Source organism: Lithobates pipiens, unplaced genomic scaffold (assembly GCF_037356315.1).
Source record: "Lithobates pipiens isolate NorthernLeopardFrog02 unplaced genomic scaffold, aLitPip1_a1.2 Scaffold_16, whole genome shotgun sequence".
Classification (NCBI taxonomy): domain Eukaryota; kingdom Metazoa; phylum Chordata; class Amphibia; order Anura; family Ranidae; genus Lithobates; species Lithobates pipiens.
Window position 1 is genome coordinate 548,503,895 of NW_027507748.1, and position 21,311 is coordinate 548,525,205.

General features: G+C 41.9%; 1 protein-coding gene across 7 annotated transcripts in view; it reads left to right on the forward strand.

Moving 5' to 3' along the window:
- SMARCC2 (SWI/SNF related BAF chromatin remodeling complex subunit C2) overlaps nucleotides 1-21,311 on the forward strand; it is a 142,124-nt gene that overhangs the window by 83,196 nt on the left and 37,617 nt on the right. The window lies entirely within an intron of this gene.

Below are 21,311 nucleotides of genomic sequence, written 5' to 3' on the forward strand. Positions count from 1 at the left end.
CAGGAGAATCTCCTGTTGTGGTTCCCATGAAGGGTATCATTTCTACAAGGGTACACCAACCAGCTGTTTTCCTGTCCATGGGGTAGGGAATAGTGGTGTGGCACCATAAGCCACAACAAACCATCCACCCATGTGGGATATGAGGTGCTGGTACTATTTTGGGGAAACTTCGTTTGGATCGGAGTCCTACAAGACACAGCCAATCTCCCAAGGAGGGGGTATCATTCTCCTCTTCCCCCATCCAAGGGTTTTTCATATGTGTGTCTTGCAGCCATTCAAGTGCTCGGGATAAGTTATACCCTCTGGCACATTTGGATATATTATAAAGGGACATATTGGATATTCGATCATCTTGGTTAGGGATATTATGTGTAAGTAGTCCTTCTACTTCTATTGTACCATTTAAAGCTAGGGGCAAATCTAACATGGTGAAATTCACCAAAGCATCTCTACAGAACTGAGCATTATAGAGATCTCTCCCTGCTCCATTTAAGAAGCAGAATTGGGGTTTCCTGGTATATCCAGTGAATAACAGGGGCTTATTAATTGTGGTTGTATTGGCCAAAGGGACCTGCTGGGTGATATCTAGCAGCTGTTCTAGGGTGATGGGCCTTCCAACCATGGGAACTGAATGTCGGCCCGTGCCCATATGAGAACATACCCAACATTCAGAATGATTCTGCATCCTTGCGAAAGCATGCATCATTATGAAGTGATGTGGGATGGTATCGGGGACTGAATAGGTCTCTGGGTCTAATTGAGCTCCATTATTATTGCTGTTCAAATTTGGTTTTAGGATCTCTCTCCTTGCCTCTCGAAAAGACAATAATTTTAGGTGTGATTCTGACAAAGGGTATTCAGATTGCCTGTGGGACCTTCTATGTTGTATAGTAATATCAATACCCCTGGCTTCCATTTTCTGTTTTTTAAGTTTGCTCACAATTTTTTTTGTTACTAAACTATCAGGATTCATACACCAGGTTTTGTTCTCTCCTTCATATGTTCCTGACAGTACGAAGGCTGTTATATTACATATCCCATCCCTCCTCTGAAAGCGATACTCAGTTACTACTGCAGCTTGGGCTCTAGACATTGTATATTCTGTCTGTATACAGCAAGGATGATCATACATCACTCTTGTGGGTGTTGCTCTTGTTACTCTCTCCCTAATCTCTATACTGTTATTCCTACTCATTCCGCATGAAGATGTAAGCCAGCACCCAAAAACAGTTAATAAGAATACCTTCATGGTTAATGCAATTGACAAAATAAGAATAACTTTAACATTGCACCTCCTGAGCTTTGTGAATTGGGGCTTGGGGGTTCCTAGTAGGGAGACAGCTTGCCTGTGGGTCAGAGGGGATCTGGGGCAGGGAGTGATGGGATCAGTGTCTCTTCGGATCCGAGGGAAAGGGGGTCTGGGGCAGGGAGTGATGGGTTCAGAGTCTCTTCGGAAAGGAGGGAGTGGGGGGGAATGGCAGGGGGTGGTTGGGTCAGTGTCTCTCCGGATCCGTTTGGTCCTGGCTTTGGGTCCATCTCTGGTTCCTGCTGCTGTGGCGCTTTCTTTATCCTTGATGCGTGGATCCATTGCGGGCCTTGCTCGGTCAGAATCGCTGTCCTGGAGACCTTGAGGACTTCAAATGGACCTTGGAAGACGGGACCCGGTTGCTTGCGGACTGCAAGTTGCTTGATCAACACTTTGTCTCCTGGTATGAAGGGGTGCGTCGGCTCTGAGGAAATAGGGAAGAAAGTGACAGCAACTCTATCATAGTTTTCAGTAAGGCTACTTACCAGATGTCTCACATGCTCTTCCTGTAAGGAATATAGGTTAGACTCCTCACCTATTTTAGGGGCTTTTTGTGCTGGCCTACCCATTAGGATTTCAAAAGGTGAGAGACCTGTCCTGGCATGAGGGGTGGTCCTTATCTGGAAAATTACCCCTGGCAAGAAATGAAGCCAGTTCTTCATAGTACCCTGTGTGGCCTTCTTTAGCTTGTCCTTAATGTTCCTGTTCATCCTTTCCACTACTCCTGCACTCTGGGGATGGTATGGAATGTGAAGTTTCCATTGTATCCCCAGGATTTTTACTAACCCCTGGGTGAGTTTTGCTGTGAAAGCTGGCCCTTGGTCAGAGTATATGGTAGCAGGTAAACCAAATCTACTGATCCAATGATTGATTATGCACCTGGTGGCTATCCCTGCAGTTTCACCCGTCACTGGAATAATTTCTGGCCAAGATGAAAATTTGTCCACGATAACGCAAAGAAATTTTATATTGCCCTTTTGTTTTGGCATATGCGTGAAATCTATCTGAATATCTTGCAGGGGACCCAAAGGGGGTGGGAGATGCCCGTGTAACCCATATTTCGGACCTTGAACATTGTTTTGTGCACAGGTGAGACATGAGTCCACTAGCTGACTAACCAGAGAATGTGCTTTCTGTGTGCAAAAGCTTTGGTTATACAGTTGCAAAAGGGGCTTTTTCCCTATGTGCCCAGGACCATGAAGATATGACAGGATCAAAGGAGCAGCAGCTTCTGGGATCCCTATGGTTCCCTCCTTGTTTGACCATAATCCATCCGGATTACGTGTCAAACCTGCATGAACCCAGGCATCTATATCTTCTTGTTGTGCCTTTCGTTGCATAAGAGAAACTATCGAGTTGAAATCAGGAGAAAGGAAATCTGTTGAGAACAACATTTGAGTTTCCTGTACAGGTGCCCTACTAGCTGCAGCTTTGGCTGCTGTGTCTGCCAAATTGTTACCTTTAGTAGTTTCTGTCTTGTCATAGGAGTGACCTTTCACTTTTATAATATTAACTTTGGATGGTAAATGGAGTGCTTGCAAAAGGTCTTCCACCCACTTTTGATTGGCAATTTGTTTGTTGTCTGCGGTTTTAAACCCCCGATTAGTCCAGATCATTCCATAATCATGGGCCACACTGAAAGCATATTTACTGTCAGTGTAAATGTTCACTTCCTGTCCCTGAAATAACTGACATGCTCTAGTTAAGGCATGTAGCTCAGCTTGTTGTGCTGAACTGGCTGTTAGTGGTTTCGCTTCAATAATTACATCAGGCAAAGTAACTATTGCATACCCTGTTTTGTACGCGTTATCTGAGGGCCTTGAACAACTTCCATCAACAAAAATGTCTAAAAATTCAGGGTTGGGAGTGTCAGTGAGGTCTGGTCTTGGTGAAGTTGTATTGGTCAGTTCTGTAGAACAGTCATGGGTGGGAGTGATTGCAATGGGCAGTCTCAGTAAGGAATGTAACAGTCTAACTGCTGGTGTGGTCTCTGAGCATGACTTGACTGTGAGTCCATGTGTGTTTAATAGCACTATCTCATATCCACTGGATCTTTGAGCTGTCATGTGCTGTGTTGACATGTTTTGTAGAAGATGCACTACAGTGTGTGTGGTATACAGAGTGGTTTCAGCCCCGAGAGTAATTTTTGATGCTTCCTTTACGGTCATAGCACAAGCAGCCACAGCTTGCAAACAAGCTGGCATGCCTTGGACTTGAATTGGTAGTTTCCTTGAAAGGTAGGCCACGGGTCGGTAGTGAGTGCCGTGCATTTGCGCTAGAACCGCAGCAAATGTAGGGCCCCTGACCACACAATATAACACATAAGATTTTCTGTAATCTGGCAAACCCAGTGCTGGGGCACTGGCCAAGGACTGCAATAGAGAGTTAAAAGCTTGCGTCATTTCCTCAGTATATGTGACCTGTTTTGGGGCAGTCAATGCAGTGGCAGGGCGTAGGATTGAGTCATAAAAAGAACAGTCTGGGATCCATTGTCTGCAATAGGTAATCGAGCCGAGAAAGGAAAGGAGTGCCGCCTTATCCTTTGGAGGACCAAGGCAGGTCAGCATCTTGACGCGCTCACGAGACACTTGCCGCGTCCCACCTGAGATAATACATCCTAGGTATTCCACCTTGTCCCTGCACCATTGGATCTTTTTCCGAGACGCCAAATGGCCCTTGAGAAACAGATGGCTCATCAGGCTTTGCGTATCGGCTGAACACTGCGTCCTGCTCTCACTACACAACAGTAGGTCATCTACATACTGTAGCAGTACTGATCCCTGAGGGGGTACCCAATCATCCAATGTGGCCTTCAAAACCATAGAAAAGGCTGCCGGACTGTCTACATATCCCTGAGGAAGACGACTCCAGGTCAGTTGCAGTTTCTGACCCGGGGAACTTACTTCTGGTATCATGGAGCAAGGGTGGCTCCAAGTGAAAGCAAAGATTTCCTGAAAATCTTCATGTACATCAATGCTGAAAAAAGCATTGGATAAGTCTAGTACCGTGTAAATGGTGGATGAGGCAGGTATGCTTAAAAATATGCCCGAAATGTCCGAAACTAAAGGCGGAAGGGGCTGTATGCATTTGTTTATTGCCCGTAGGTCCTGCACCATCCTCCATTCCCCATTGGCCTTTCTAATAGGATTGATGGGAGTGTTCCAGGGGCTGATGATTGGTTTGAGGATTCCCCTTTGTAAGTAATCCTCAATTTGTGGCTGTATACCCTGTAATTTTTGAATGTGTAATGGGTATTGTTTCTGAAAGACGGGAGAAATGTTGGGCTTGAAAGTGGGGACATATGGAGTGCATTTGATATGTCCTACATCTGTCTTGGACTTCGCCCAAATTGGGTGAGTCTCCAGGGGGGCTGGTATGGACATGTAGTAAAATGTCAGATCCCTTCGTTTAGGCATGGTCAAGTCACAGTTAACTGCTTTAGCTGTCATACCCCCTTGTAAGTCAAATTTGATGGTCAGTCCTAGAGATGACATAAGATCTCTCCCCATCAGACACAAGGGGCATTCTGTTAAGATGGCAAAAGTTTGTTTGGTCAATAATTTACCTTCTAGATCTGTCACCTCCTAGAGGTGCAGTGATCTTGTGTGAAACATCAGTCCCATTTATTCCCACAGAGCATCCCTCGGTACAATTCTCATTGATAAATTTGGGGTCATTTAAGCTACTGCTACTAGCTCCTGAATCAATTAAAAATGTCACCATGTGTCCTTCAACTTTTAAAACTACTTGTGGAAGTGTTTTCCAATGAGAAGAGAAAAAATGCATTACCAAGGAGGGAATTATATGCTCCGGGCATCCCTATGTTCTAGGGTGGAAAGGGTTATGGGGATTATTATCCCTGTACCCTGGCAAGTCCATCTGAATTAAATCTACTGAATTTCTCGGTTCTATAGGTTGCCTATCAGTATGTTGCTTTGGATAAGATTGATTTGGAGGGCGATCAGGAGTTCTACTTTCACTTTGTATGTGAGCAGGTATCCGTTCTTGCGGATAACCCGTGTTGTTGTTGTGGTGTTGCTGACCTCTCCCCTGGTATCTGCCTCTGAAATCAGCTCTCCTTGGACCACCTCGCCGGGGTCTGTGGCCCTTTCTTTGAGGACAATCAGATTTCCAGTGGGAAGGATCCCCACAGTTAAAACATCCTTGATTGTCATAGGGCTGAGGATATGACCCTCGTGGTCGGTCATTGAGAGCAGGAAACATGGCAGAAATACCAGAGGAGACCTCAGGTGTGGTTTGCGTGAACAATCCCCCTTTTGTATGGAAAACCCCAGAGGATGCTCGTTTTTTCACATCCTCCATAAATTCTTTAGGACTCTGTGTAGCCCAATCAGAATTAACAAATTTTATAATTTGTGTGACTTTAGGGTCCCCATTATTCATGGCTGTACTGACAAACAATTGTGGGCTATCTATTTCACAGGATGTGTAAATTTTAAACAACCGTGACACAAAGGAATAAAAATCTTCCCCTGTTTGTTGTCTACATGCAAGCAAATCATTTATGGGCATTTCTGGTTTATATGCTTTTCTCCAGGCGGCTAGGAGTTTGTTCCAAAAGCCAGCCCAATCTTCCTCATCTTCATATAATTTACACTCCCGTACCCAGTCTGTGACTTTCAGTTCTGCAGTAGTTTCAGGATCTACAGCAGTTATAATAACTTCCAAATCCTCTCCTGACATCCTTGCCCCCTGACAATATCTTTTAAGAAAGTTTACAGCTGATTTGGGATCTTTTTTAGGTTTAGGACATGTTTCCTTAATTTCCTTGACCGTGCCCAGTGGCAAAGGAATTTGTACCTGTGTAGTGCCCATAGTGATAAGTGGAAATTTAAAGGCTGTTGCATCTTCTGACACTAATTCAGTTTCATCTAAGGTTTTCTGTAAAGGCATTTTAAGGTGACTCATTTTTAGAGAGAGATCTTCTTGTGAATCCTCTATGCCTTCTTCCTCACTCTCTGACCTGATAGGAGAGCGAGAACGACTCCTAGAACTATGTCTCTGAATCACTTGAGCCGTTTTCATCTGAAAACGAGTCTTCATTTGTCCTTCTTCTGTTATTTGACTTAAAACCCTCTTTTTCTCTTCCTCTATCTCCTCCCTTTTATGCTGTCTTTTTAAATTATTTTCTTTTAATAATCTCTGCCTTTCTTCCTCCTCCTCAAGTTCCCTTTGTTGTTTATGCATTGTTCTATTGAATTCTAATGACCTTCTAGTATCCTCCTCCCGTCTCAACCAATTTTCACCCTTTTCCTCTGCTATGGCTACTAAAGCTCCCATAGTTAACTCATCAGAAGGGTAAAGTTTTGTTCTAATTTTAGGAGATTCTGTATCCGTTTTAACCATGGCATAAGGTGGTGGGGGTGCCAATGATTCATGATTAGTTGCAATCCTTCCCGCATGCCCATAAGGGGTTGCAACAGGAGCAGACGGCACTGAGGGAAGTCTGGAACCTCTGTAAATTGTTTGAGGAAAACTCTTTTTATATTCTTTTAACGCTTTTGACCATATTTTGTAACATTCAATCATGTAATCATTATCATGGGGAAACGGTGGATAATTGTACTGTTTGTGTTGCCCACAAATTTTAGTGACCTCCTCCCAATCCTCTTGGCAACAAGGGCCATCAGTAGTTAAACCTGAAACTTGAAGAATATGAGCTCTGGATAGTATGTTTGCCCAGAAGGGTTCAGTACAATGTTTTCCATAATTTCCCGACACGAAATCAAATGGGGTGGGCTGTTCCAGCTTACCTCCTGGACCTCCCTTACCCAGCTGATTTCCCATATTAAATTCTTATACTTTAACTTATAGTATGACTCCTATTTATACACATCAACTTCAGAACACACTCTTAATGATTTAGGACAGACTATAAATTGTTCACCTGTCCTGAACTCAATGGTACTCCTAACACCTTTAACAGTTAAACCTTCTTGAAACACAAAATTATTATGTATATTAAACCTTAAAGTCTGTATCCGTGGGACTCCCTCACGGAATAATGGACCTTTTCCTATTTTATGGAAATATCCTCCAACAACACTAGACACCAAATATGTTTGAGAACCTTTGTACACAAATAACAGGCCTGTTAAACACTCGGGACAACGTCCTGCGGTCAAATACGCAGGACTAGGTCCAGACATTAATTCTAGAGGTTTCCAGTGAACAGTCCTTTATAACTGAAAACTTAAAACTATATTTTTCCCGGCCATCCTAGCGAGGAAAATTCATCCTATTACTGACCCCGGCCCGCCTAGCGAGGGTCTCAACTCTTATAACTCTTTAACTTAGCGAGCTTCCTTTTTTCAAAGACAGAGACAGATTATATCACCGTTTTGAAAACCACAATCAAGTACATGAAGTGTTCTAGGTACAGCATTAAAACAGGCAAGTTTCTCAAAAAAAACTTATAAAAAGTAATTTCAAAGAAAACTCACCTGTTCAATGGCTGACCATCCCACTTCTGACACCACTTGTGAGGAGCGCCCCTGAATTATCTGACTTCTTGGCCCGGGCTGGAACTTTCACTGGAAACACTCTCTTCAATCGATCGGGGTGGTTATTCAAAAAGGAACCAGACACACACTCTGGTTGATTCTGAATATGCACACTTTTAATTTCCTGTTATCAGTCTTTTATGGTTCAAAACATTGTATTACATTGTATTACAAGCCAATGAGATTTAGACAAGCATTCACCAATCAAATAGCGTTGACATTCTAGTGCGTCTAGTGCGTCATACAGTCTAGCGGGTTTTTTTTAGGGGAATTCTGATATAAGGTTTCCAGACATACAGACATATATTTTTATATATGACCTTAAGATTATTTATTTTAACACATATAAAATCACCTTATGAACTTATCACTTCCTATAAAATTTCTAACCACAGACACATCCTGTTTTTGCAGACATCTGCAGATCTGCAAAAACAAGTGCCACCGTGAACAATTATAAGTAATATGCTTTTAACTCTTGAAGCTCTTAATATGTATTCCTAGCATAAGCTTAAAGGGTGACTCTCCCTACCCTTACAATAACAATAAAGAAAAGGAAAGGGGAGAGCATAAGATAAAATAAAAATGTAATACTAAAGCAGTAGCTTGCCTTAGGTTGACATTAAGGCAAAAGTCAAGGATAATGCCTGAGAAGAATATAGCATTGCAAAGTTTAGCTCAAGTATCTAATAAAACAGTAAGAACACTAGTTTGCCATATTTACCACTATGTTCAGGCTCTATAATTGGCTGTGTACCATGTATTCCAGCTAGACCACTTGGCCCTCATTTTTTGATATTTGCCCTGAGCTGCTGCGAACATCAGTTCATAAGTAGAGTGGGAGTTAGTTGTCTCAATTACTTCCTTGAGTGTGGGTGGGTTGGCTCTCTTCCATTGTCGCATTATAGCCAGTCTGGTACTAAGGAGGATGTGTGTGATTATGTTTCTTGTTAGAGGTGGTATATATTCTATACCTAATGACAGTACTGCCACAGCAGCGTTGGGAGTGATTCGCGACCCTATGAATTTAGAGGTTAGATTGAATACTTTGGACCATAGTGATTGTAGACCTGGACATTTCCACAGGATATGGTGCAACGTGTCGGTTTCGCCACAATTCCTCCAGCAAAGTGGAAAATTGAAACAAAAAAAAGTATCCAAAAACGAGGGGTGGAGGGTCTTTCCTTTAAAAATTAAAATTTTAAAGTTGGGTGGAGCTCTGCATTAAGAACTATTAACACTGCTCGTCTTGCATTTTGTATGACATGTAATGTATCTCTGAAGTTATTTGTGTACAGTAAGAAAACATGCATAAGTTATGTGTACTAGGTTTCAGAATCCATATTTGGTAACATAGAGACACACCTGCTACCCTGAACAATTAACAAGGGCTTATCCATTACCACCTCACTTCAACCGTCTTATCTGACCCTAGTGAGTAGCATTAGTTTCTAATGATGCCAACCAAATAGTCCATATTTTATCAAATTTGTTCAAACACCCACGTGAAAGGTATGTGGCTTTATATAGGGGAATAGTTGTATTAACTAATGTCTTCCAGCAATTTTAAGAGGGCACCTCTGTTAGTTTACATTTAAAAATGATTGCCTTCCAGGCATAAAACAATAGCTCTATAAGAGTCTGTGTTGCTCGGCAATATGCCAAATCACTGACCAGGCCCACAGACAGACTGACAGGGGAAACTGAATCATCATCAGGGAGGATATAAATTGAGTTATCAACATGCAAAATAATTGTAGCTTGGGGCAGGACCATACAATGTAAACAAAAGTCTGCTTCACCTCCACTACACAATCCAAGAACAGGGGTAGGCCCCTGGGTACCTTTTGTTCAATTTTTGTGAAGTTAGATAAATTCTTTGGATAAGCTTGAACTGACTCAAACGATCCCGGACTGCCACTAACTGAAGACACAGATATTCCCACATGTCTTCCCAATCCTTTGCATCCATGAAAGGGAACTCCTCTTCCCATTTAGAATATAGTCTTTCTAAGCCAAAATTAACTGAGGGCATCAGCGCCTTATAAATGTTAGACAAGGGCTTATCCAACTGATTCTAGGTTAGATTGTAGGGGAAAAAAAGAAGAAAAAACTGCGCTAAGGTGAAACATAAAATAAATAAAGAATCGTGTGTGATACTCTTAAGAATGAACATTTAGCAGCAGCTTCACTGTGTCACATAAATACAGAAAAACTAAATGAAAAATAATAAGCCGCGCTTGACTCACACAAACATCTAATTGTGCAAAAAATGAAATAAATCATGAACCAATATTAGCAACTATATATAGATTATATATATCTGATCCCTCCTGTATTGATTTGTATTGTAAGTGTACTGTCTGCCCTCATATTGTAAAGCGCTGCGCAAACTGTTGGCGCTATATAAATCCTGAATAATAATAATTAATATATGCCTATATCGTGCATAGTAAAAAACACAAATACATTAGTAGCTCAAACCATACAACTTATTCCTTGCAATATGAAATTCCATTTATATAAACCTATAACAACATGGAAAAAAGAGGGAAAAAAAAACACCCAGTGTATAACCAATAAGTCTGTATATATGACCCACAAGGAATTAGTTTTCAAAAACTGTGAATGAAGTCCTCCACAGATGAACCACAGAAATCATAGGAGATCTACTACTGGGTCCAATGAAACAGTGCTCGATCCACCACCAACATGCGATAAAATTTGCCGCTTACCAGAAAAACATGACCCCCCGCTACAGAGGGTCACACGAAACTTATAAGAGTAGATTCAACCTCCAGCCAAAAAGGGGTCCTCAGTATTCTCCTGGTTTCACCACTCCAATGAGAGTTAAGTGGAAACTGCTCCCAGACGTCTTCCTCATAGGTCCAAAGGGACTCAAAGCAGGGACATCAGAACCATAAAGGAAAAATAGAACTCCAAATAGTGTAAAACCCTTTATTACTGAAGATAAAAAAGTAAAATTGCACTTACAATGTGTAGAAGAAAAAAAGCCTTAAGTCCGTTGCGCCGGCCGGATGCACACGGACAGACCCGTTCTCCTGGAAACCGTCACAAACACGAGGTGATGTATAGCGTACCGCTCAGCTACTACGCTACGGGGCACGCAATTTTGTTGCGAAACGCGTAGGACTGAGCGGTACGCTATACATCACCTCGTGTTTGTGACGGTTTCCAGGAGAACGGGTCTGTCCGTGTGCGTCCGGCCGGCGCAACGGACTTAAGGCTTTTTTTCTTCTACACATTGTAAGTGCAATTTTACTTTTTTATCTTCAGTAATAAAGGGTTTTACACTATTTGGAGTTCTATTTTTCCTTTATGGTTCTGATGTCCCTGCTTTGAGTCCCTTTGGACCTATGAGGAAGACGTCTGGGAGCAGTTTCCACTTAACTCTCATTGGAGTGGTGAAACCAGGAGAATACTGAGGACCCCTTTTTGGCTGGAGGTTGAATCTACTCTTATAGGTTTCGTGTGACCCTCTGTAGCGGGGGGTCATGTTTTTCTGGTAAGCGGCAAATTTTATCGCATGTTGGTGGTGGATCGAGCACTGTTTCATTGGACCCAGTAGTAGATCTCCTATGATTTCTGTGGTTCATCTGTGGAGGACTTCATTCACAGTTTTTGAAAACTAGTTCCTTGTGGGTCATATATACGGACTTATTGGTTATACACTGGGTGTTTTTTTTCCCTCTTTTTTCCATGTTGTTATAGGTTTATAGAAATGGAATTTCATATTGCAAGGAATAAGTTGTATGGTTTGAGCTACTAATGTATTTGTGTTTTTTACTATGCACGATATAGGCATATATTAATCTATATATAGTTGCTAATATTGGTTCACGATTTATTTCATTTTTTGCACAATTAGATGTTTGTGTGAGTCAAGTGCGGCTTATTATTTTTCATTTAGATTGTAGGGGAGTTACAGGTTGAAAACTAAATTGGGTGGAAAAGGCATGTCTAACTCGTAGGAATCTAAAAAAAAATAATGGTTGGCCAATTCAAACTTTTGTTAACCAGTTAAGGACCGAGCCTCTTTTTCAACATAGGTGTTTACATGTTTAAAACTTTTTTTTTTTTTTTGCTAGAAAATTACTTAGAACCCCCAAACCTTATATATTGTTTTTTTTTCTAACACCCTAGAGAATAAAATGGTGGTCATTGCAATACTTTTTTCACACCGTATTTGAGCAGCAGTCTTACAAGTGCACTTATTTTGAAAAAAATTCACTTTTTTGAATAAAAAAATAAGACGGCAATAAAATTAGCCAAAATTTTTTTATATTGTGAAAGATAATACGCCAAGTAAATTGATACCCAACATGTCACGCTTCAAAATTGCGCCCGCTCGTGGAATGGCGTCAAACTTTTACCCTCAAAAATCTCCATAAGCGACATTTAAAAAATTCTACAGGTTGAATGTTTTGAGTTACAGAGGAGGTCCAGGGCTAGAATTATTGCTCTCACTCTAACAACCTTACATGTGTGGTTTGACTACCATTAACATATGTGGGCGCTACTCACATATGCGTTCGCTTCTGCGTGCGAGCTCGTCGGGACGGGGTGTTTTTAAAAACATTTTTTTATTTTTTATTTTACTTGATTTTATTTATTTTTACAGTGTTTTTTTAAAAAAATCTGATCACTTTTATTCCTATTACAAGGAATGTAAACATCCCTTCTACTAGAAAAAAGCATGACAGGTCCTCTTAAATATGAGATCTTGGGTAAAAAAAAAAGTCCTCAGATCTCATATTTGGGCTTAAATGCAATAAAAACAAAATGTCATTTGAAAAAATGGGCCATCTTAGCCTCACTCGTCTCCATACGACAGACAAGACAGGTCCCGATCGCCTCCGCCATTACCGATGGCTCCAGTAAGGGGCAGAAGGCGCGGGAGAGTGGCGGGAGGGGGGTGGCACCTCTTCCGCCCGCCGATGACAGTGATCTCGCCGAGACCACCATTATCGTACACACAACTGGCGCCTGAAGAGCTGCTGCCGTTACCGAGATATCCCTCTTCAAAAAATGGACTTACATCGCCGTGCGCTGGTCGTAAAGTGGTTAAAGGGCATCAAAAGAGACAAGTGTGCCATTTACACATATGTGTTCAATCCTTTAACTGCCCACAACCCCGGGTCTGGGATAGACAAAAATTCAGAAAGTAATGGGTTGAACCATAAGGGAATGGCAGGGTACTCTGGTGCTTCCAGACCTGCGCTTGCCATGCCCAAATGACTGTTTTCATAGAGAGTGTGAGGTGAAATGAAGCGTGGGGACCCCTATATAATGCATTCCTCAATGACTCATACAACCCCAGAAAGGTAGCCTCAAGAACCTTTGAGATATTTGTATCATTCAATAGCCTTCTGAGAATGATTTTGCTAAATGTGGGAGCGGTAGATCTCCAGAGAAAGGAGGGAACAATGGTGTCCAATTGCTTAAAAAAATTGTTGGGTATCCAGGTTGGGACATGCCAAATCACATATAGGTAGACCAGGAGAATTTTCATTATTTTAGTAAATTTATTTGACCAATAAGTGATAGCGGGAGATTATCCCATGCTCTCAGCTTAGATTTGAGCATCATGAGGAGGGGGTATAGGTTTAACGTGACATTGTCCTGGACATTAGGGGCAAGTGTGATCCCCAAGTAGCGCATGGAAGAAGCCCAGGACAGTCTTAGAGAGTAAGGGGTCTGCCATCTGACAAGCCTGAGGATCAATGGGTAGCATATGCGATTTTCTCCCAACTGACCCTCAGACCAGAAAAAACTGTCAACCAGGAGAAGATTTGGAGAGCTTCACGTAATGAGGGTCCAGGGTCATTAAGGAAGAGCATCAAATCATCAACATATAGAGCTACTTTTTCTGTGATAGACCCCACCTGTATACCAACCACTGCAGCAGTTCATCTGAGAGCAGTGGCCAATGGCTCCATCACCAAAGCAAATAGGAATAGTGAGAGGGGACATCCTTGCCTGGTTCGTCTCTGTATGGGAAAAGAATCAGAAAGCCTGTTCCCAAGTTTAATCTGTACAACCAGGGATTTATATAATAAATTAACCCACTTGCAGAAATTAGGACCAAACCTAAATACCTGCAGTACAGACAACATATAGCTCCAAATCACTGTATCGAAAGCTTTCTCGTTATCTAAGGCCACCAAAACTCTAGTCTGAGAATGAAGGGATGGAATTTGTAGGTGTGTAAGAACTCTCCTTATATTGATCTCTGTGAATCTCCCTGGCATGAACCCAATCTGATCGATATTGATCAGTGATGGCAGAATCCTGACTAGCCTGGTGGCAAGAACTTTAGCAAGTATTTTAGGGTCATAGTGCAAAAGAAATATAGGCCTGTATGAGGCACAAATTTTTGGGTCCTTCCCTGGATTGGTGAGAGCTTGGTACATTGTGGGCTGCAAAGCTCTTGAGTGAAAACAATGTGACTATAAATTCTGCAGTTTGGGGGCTACGCGTTTGACATACATTTTGTGCCAGTCTCCTGGGAGGCCATCCGGACACAGGGTTTTTGAGGGGAAAAGAGAGATGATAGAGGCCTCAATCTTAAGTATGGAGATCGGGGTTTCTAGGGACTCTACATCTTCCTGTGCCAACAAAGGTAAAGATAAACTCTGTAGTTCAGATATAATATTTTTGAGGGTAATGCATTAAGGTTGATGGTATAGGTCCGCAAAAAACTTGCTAAATTCTTTCAGAATGGCTGAAGGTTCTGAGAATAAGTCTCCAGTATTAGTTGGCATTTCAGAGACTACTGTTTGTTAATGAGGATCCGCCACCAGACTAGCCAACATTTGCCCATTCTTATCTCCAGGCTTGGAGATTTTTTTTGCCACCAACAAATTAACATCAATTTGCGTCCATGTAGTTTAAAGTGGAGGGCCACCCTGAAAACAAAAAAATATTAAAAATTACAAAAAAATCTAAAAAAAAAAAAAATGAAAAAAAATTTTTTTTTTTACTTACTAGAAATGCCTGTTGCTAGGCACATAATCCTAATCTTCCTCTTCCTCCTCCGCGGAGATCTTCTGTCTTCTCTCCTCGTCGCGGCGTCTTCTGGGTAATGGGTCGCGCTGTGTTCTGGGAACTGTGTGTTCCAGAACACAGCGCGTCCCATTCAGAAAGTGCTGCGGGACTCGCGCATGCGCAGTAGGAAACGGGCAGTGAAGCCATAAGGCTCCACTGCCTGTTTCCCTTAGAGGGAATGGCGGCGCCGGGAGCCGAAGGACGGGTCGGCCTCGGGCAGCCGACATCGCGGGCGCCCTGGACATGGCAAGTGTGTTTATTAAGTCAGCAGCTGCAGTGTTTGCAGCTGCTGACTTTTTTTTTTTTTTTTTTTTAAACGGCTCTCCTCTTTAATGTAGGTTTAAATCCCGTCTGGCCTGAGCCAGCTGGAGATAGGCTTCCTGTGTGGGGTGCCCTGCAAAGGAGCCAGCCGCTTCAGCTTCACAATTTTCTAAACTGGTTGTAAATGAAGCATATTCAGATCTAGCTTCCTTAATGGCAGATATATAGTAACCCCTGGTAGTCGCCATGAAGACATCCCACACTGTTTATGGAGAGACCGTATTTGTATTAATTGACCAGTAAGAATCCAGTAACTGGGAGACAATTTCAACTACTTTTTCATTCTGCACCCAGCGAGGAGTCAGTCTCCAAATACCCAGATCTCTCTGTCCTCCTCCACGGAGGTGTAGCTCCAATGGAGAGTGATGAGAGATTCATGGAAGATACTAGGCCCGGATGGGTTTAGAAATAACTGACTCACTGCCAAAGGCTAGATCTATACGCAAGCTCGATTTGCGTCACTGATAAATGAGAGAAAGCTTTAGTCAAAGTATGTTTCCAGCTCCACGTTTCCATTGAGGCTCGCAGGACATTGTGGGTTGGATGTATCCATTGTGGCATCTAAGATGGAATTGAAATTGCCCCCTATCAATATATGTGTGGCTTGGAATGGGGCCAACTTTTCGCATATAGAATATAGTAGTTGTAAATCCACCAACGGTGGCAAATTTTAAATTCCACAAAGGCCCAAATTAATATATGTCTACCGCCAGTATCGGTCAGGACTCTGGATTTATTTATAAGGATTGCACCTCCCCGGGCATAGGTGGAATATGTTGTGTGAAAAGCTTGGCGTACCCATGTTCTGCGCAGGGCTAAGACACAATTACCTGTGAGATGGGTCTCCTGTAAGAACAAAATGTGTGGTTTGTGAAAATTTAAGTACAGGAAAGATCGCTTGAATTTGTCGTTTAGGCCACGTATGTTCCAAGAGACTAACTTGATGTCAGACATAACCAAATTCATTTAAATTACAATAATACGGATAAATGGAGCAAAGACTTAGAATATGAGAATGCCCATGACTGCATCCTAGTACACAGTAACTCCCATAGACAGATATGCGGATAGTGAGAAAAATGCAGCATGTGTCCATAATACCAGTAGAACAAGCAAGCAAAAAAAGAAAAGGAAAAAACAAGAAAATATATAACAGCAAAAACTCCCTACTGCTGAGCCTTAACCCCAACATAACGCGGCATAGCAATTTTCAATCCCAGAGCAACAAAGTCTGCAGCTCAAGATAACCTATGGGGCATAAATCCACATGGGAAGGGTATCCCCATGTACATCCGTTGCGGCCTCTTGAAGTAGCAGTCTTGATGAGGAGGGTTGTCAATTCCTTCAATAACTCTGTAGACATTGGGAGGTCATTGTGCTCCATCAACAAGGAGCATAAAATAACTCTCTAGCACACACTATGAGATCTGGTAGGACGGTAGAAATGATGTGGTCAAACCTTTATGGATCTGAGTATCTGAAAAAAAGAATTGTTTCTCTACATAAAGATGGCCTAGGCTATAAGAAAATTACCAAGGCCCTGAAACTGAACTGCAGCACGGTGGCAAAGACCATACAGCAGTTTAACAGGACAGGTTCCATTCAGAACAGGCCTCTCCATGGTCAACCAAAGAAGTTGCGTGCACATGGTAAGCGTCATATCATATCCAGAGGTTGTCTTTGGGAAATAGACATATGAGTGCTGCCAGCATTGCTGCAGAGGTTGAAGGGGTGGGGGGGTCAGCCTGTCAGTGCTCAGACCATACACCCCATGCTGCATCAAATTGGTCTGCAGGGCTGTTGTCCCAGAAGGAAGCCACTTCTAAAGATGATGCACAAGAGCCCGCAAACAGTTTGCTAAAGACAAGCATACTAAGGACATGGATTACTGGAACCATGTCCTGTGGTCTGATCAGACCAAGATAAACTTATTTGGTTCAGATGGTGTCAAGCGTGTGTGGCGGCAACCAGGTGAGGAGTACAAAGTCAAGTGTGTCTTGCCAACAGTCAAGCATGGTGATGGGAATGTCATGGTCTGGGGCTGCATTAGTGCTGCATGAGTGCTGCATCTACAGTTCATTGAGGGTACCATGAATGTCAACATGTACTGTGACATACTGAAGCAGAGCAAGATCCTCTCCCATCGATAACTGGGCCCCAGGGCAGTATTCCAACATAACGACCATAAACACACCTCCAAAGTGGCCACTGCCTTGCTAAAGTAGCTGAGGGTAAAGGTGATGGACTGGCCAAGCATGTCGCCAGACCTAAACCCTATTGAGCATCTGTGGGCCATCTTTAAACGGAAGGTGGAGGAGTGCAAGGTCTCTAAAATCCACCATCTCCGTAATGTCATCATAGAGAAGTGGAAGAGGACTCCAGTGGTAACTGTGAAGCTCTGGTGAACTCCATGCCCAAGAGGTTTAAGGCAGTGCTGGAAAATAATGTTGGCCACACAAATAATATACACTTTGGGCCCAAAAATGTGAGGGGTGTACTCACTTTTGTGAGATAATGTAGGTGGGGGAGATCTCGGTAAGTCCCAGGAGGTAATTGAAAAAGGCCTCAGTAAAGTCAGCAGGGTGATCGCCTTCTGTGAGGAAAATAAGGGTGAGATTGCGCTATGGAATGGTACTGAAATAAAACTGAAATGATATTAAAATGATATTGAAATATTTTAAGGTAAGAGCTGCCTCTACTTGGTAGGCCCCCCCAAAACCGAGTGGGGCTTAATAGAATATGAAAGGAAAATCAGGTAGAGTTGGCGCTATACCTTTAAATTTACTATATGTGTCAATATGCAAAACTTTGTTCATCAGTGTTAATAAATTATTCCTTATCCGTGCAATTAACTGAACAGTTATTCATCCGTGCATTTAGCTAGAAAATTATTATTATTGTAAATTATGTTCGCAATAACGGGGGCCTCCTGCCCCTATAATACCCAAAAGTACCCAAAAAAAAAAAAATTTAATATATTGTGTAATGGGTGAGTGTACCCAAACTTTAAATTGACATTAATACCCCGTGGTGCTATCACAAACCACAGAATTGTTGTTACAATTAGCAGGCAAAAAAAAAACTGTGAAAAATCCAAAGAGCTGTAAAACTGGTGAAAAAATCCAAAAAACTGAAATGAAAAGTAGAATTCAAATCCTTTTATCCTATGGACATAAAGTGCCGACAAGTCCTTTATAGTGTATTAAACAGTTCATAACCAATATATCTTTCCACGTGGTGACTTGTGCAAGTATCCAAAGAGAATCCCCGGTGTGCTTTGGTGAAAATAAATTATGTTGCGCTCACCAGATCCTTGCCCCTACTAGGGGAAAACCGCCTTCACAGTGTTTAGCCCCTGTCTCACTCTCTGGCGTCTCCCTGGGAATCTGGTTATTCGTATCTCACTCGTATATTGCATAGAAAGAGGAAGGAAGCCCATAGTGTAGTATGTCTTTAAAAGGTGTTTATTAGAAACAGAAAACTACTCACATATCATCAAAGCTGAATTCGCTATATAAAATCCTCACACCGCCAGCTGCTGGTTTCGTCACACCGCCAGCTGCCGGTTTCGTCACGCAGACATCATCAAGACATCTGCATGACGAAACCGGTAGGCATGGCTGTAAGGACACGACCTCTCTCGAGTATACTGCAGCAGCTGGCGGTGTCACAAGGAATGTAAACATCCTTGTAGCAGCAATAAGCATGTGACAGGTCCTCTTTATGGAGAGATATGGGTTCTTTAGGATCCCAAATCCCTCCTCTACACTTAAAAGATCGTGTTTCTGAATGCTTTTGATTTACAAAAAATGGCGCAGATGGTTTCAACGTAAACCGGAAGTGATGACATGTCATCTCTTCTAGGTTACTATTACAAACAGCTGATTAAAGCCGATTCCAGCTTTGCTTGGCTGTCCGGCCAGCTCAGGTCTCCCTGTGGAACAAGAGAGCCACAGAAGGTTGGGAACGTCTTCTCCCACTGCTTGTAATAGCAGTTGAGCTGGTGAGCTGCTCCAATTGCTATTACAAGAGAGCCAACTGCCAGTGCTAAAAAAACTTTCCCGGATCATCCCAGTATAACTACCGAGAGTCCATCGTTTAATCCTTCTACACCCTATTGAATCCAAAAAATATATAGGTTTGCTTTTATAGTTTAATCCGATCTCTGAAAAATTAATTGTATTGAACAATCATATTGTTACTTTTATAATGATAATACAACAATAAATCTTAAAGAGAAAAACATGTTGTATGTGGTGGTGGGGTGCTGAATCCACTGATGCCCTTGGAGGTATCATCTCTACCATAATAAACAGAAATGAGAGTACGTTGAACATGGGACTTTGTTACACCTTTGGAGGTATGTCATTTATTTTATTTATTACAGGTATGGTATAGCACCGTCAATTTACACAGCGCTTTACATAGATACTGTATATTGTACATTCACATCAGTCTCTGCCCATGAGGAGCTTACAATCTAAAGTCCCTAACTCACAATAATACATAAACATACTAGGTCCATTTTTTTTTTAACAATAGATGTTTATTACATTTCCACAAAGTACATGCGAAGTAAAATGTAAACAACATGTCAGACAATATGAGGTTAATAGAAAATGGGTACAAAAAGTCAAACTCATAGTCAAATCATTGTAGCTTTTGCTCGAGCTACTTTAAAGATGTGGATTTAGACCTCATCTGGAGATATGGCCTGTCGCCCCACACGGGTACTCACTGTGATCAGGCTCACTAACAATCTTAATAGTAGGTAGCCTGCCTTGGACCTTAATGAGGGTCTGCGTAAATCTGATGCATAGTAAGTGCTAATGTGCAGATAAAATGATTCGGACATGAACGATAAACTTCTCCGCTGGCGCAAGTTCGGTCCCAAAATCTGGTAGTTCTGTGGGCGATCACTCGTCCAGAGTTGTTTAGATCATTGAGGGATACCACAGCTACTGTTGGGTTTTACCACTAAATGACCATTATTCTTAATATACATATCACAAATAAGTAAGTGTTGTAAAGAGTGTCATAAATGTGAAGAGGCTACTTTGGACGTCCTCCATAGTTCCCAGTGTTTATGAAATGTTGGGGCTCTGTTCCTTATATGCAAGCATTTATTCCATGATGTATTGTGCATTCACTTTAGAGATTACCTCCACAATTCTTGGTAGTGTTTGGGAGCGCCATCCCTTAGCTAGTGTAATGCGCACTGCATATAGGATATGTATGACTACCTTCCTTGTCAGCGGGGAAACGTTTTCAATACCTACACTAAGGAGAGTGAGCGCTGGTGTAAGGTCATGGGCAATTCCTGTAGTATTGATTTGCTCTGCGATCTCCAACCAAAAAGAACGGATTACTGTGCAACTCCAAAATATATGAAGTAAGCTACCAGTGGCTGACATGAGACAATTAACCTACCGGCTTGTCTTTGGTGTGTGGCAGGAAACCTACGCAGGCACAAGGAGAACATGCAAACTCCAGGCAGGTAGTGGAGTGGTTGGGATTCGAACTGACAAACCTAGTGCTGCTAGGCAGAAATGCTAACAATTTAGCTACTGTGGTGCCCAAATGTAATGGATATATCCATTAAAAAACATATTGAAACCAAACAGCCATTCGATGTTACTGTATGTAAGGCCTTGAGATCAACCTATGAGGGTCAACACGTTTCGCAGGAAACTGCTTCATCAGGACCTGGTAAATTAGTAAACAATAATTTATTTATATGTATTGTTACAGCACTTTTACATTGGGATCCCAGGTCCTGATGATGTGGGGATAACCACAAAACGCCTTGAACCTCATAAGTTGATCTCAAGGCCATTAGATTGTAAGCTCTTCTGAGCAGGGCCCTCTTAATCCTCTTGTATTTTATTGTATTGTAACTGTATGGTCTCCTTTTATATTGTAAAGCGCTGCGTAAACTGTTGACGATATATATATCCTGTATAATATACATACAGTAACACTAACGCTAACTTGGATGTTTGATTTATAATTTTTTTAATTTTTAATGTATATATCCATTACATGTCCAAATAAAGTGATAATCTTTTATATAACTTTATCTTATGTTTGTT